General features: G+C 64.2%; 1 protein-coding gene across 1 annotated transcript in view; it reads right to left on the reverse strand.

Annotated features, from left to right (window-relative positions):
* Positions 1-508, reverse strand: part of MDGA2 (MAM domain containing glycosylphosphatidylinositol anchor 2) — a 375704-nt gene that overhangs the window by 180655 nt on the left and 194541 nt on the right. The gene's annotated exons all lie outside the window — the stretch shown is intronic.

Here is a 508-nt window from a genome sequence, read left to right on the forward strand (position 1 = left end):
GGGGGCGCCGCCTGCTGGCTGGGAAACCCTGGGTGCGGCCGGAGGGCAACGCGGAGCCGTCGGGGGGCTGGTGGGCAGGGACGGGCGGTGATGGATTGTCCCGCTCCGCTCCGCTCTTGTCCGTCCGTCTGCAGCACTGCAACCAGGTCTGGAGCCTTCAGTACAGGAGGGACAGGAGCTGTTGGAGAGGGTGCAGAGGAGCCACAAAGATGAGCAGGGCTGCAGCACCTCCCCACAAAGCCAGGCTGAGGGAGCTGGGCTGTTCAGCATGGAGAAGAGAAGCTGCGGGGTGACCTCAGTGCAGCCTGCGGGACCTGAAGGGAGCCTGCAGACGGGAGGGGATCAGCTCTTGGAAAGGGGAGAAACAGCAGGAATGGTTGGAAGGTGAGGGAGGGCAGATTTCAGTTGGGTGTCAGGGGAAGTTGTTTGCTGTGAGAGTGGGGAGGTGCTGAACAGCTGCCCAGAGAGGCTGTGGATCCCCGGTCCATCCCTGGAGGTGTTCGAGGCC

The sequence above is a fragment of the Meleagris gallopavo genome, chromosome 5 (assembly GCF_000146605.3).
Source record: "Meleagris gallopavo isolate NT-WF06-2002-E0010 breed Aviagen turkey brand Nicholas breeding stock chromosome 5, Turkey_5.1, whole genome shotgun sequence".
Lineage (NCBI taxonomy): Eukaryota > Metazoa > Chordata > Aves > Galliformes > Phasianidae > Meleagris > Meleagris gallopavo.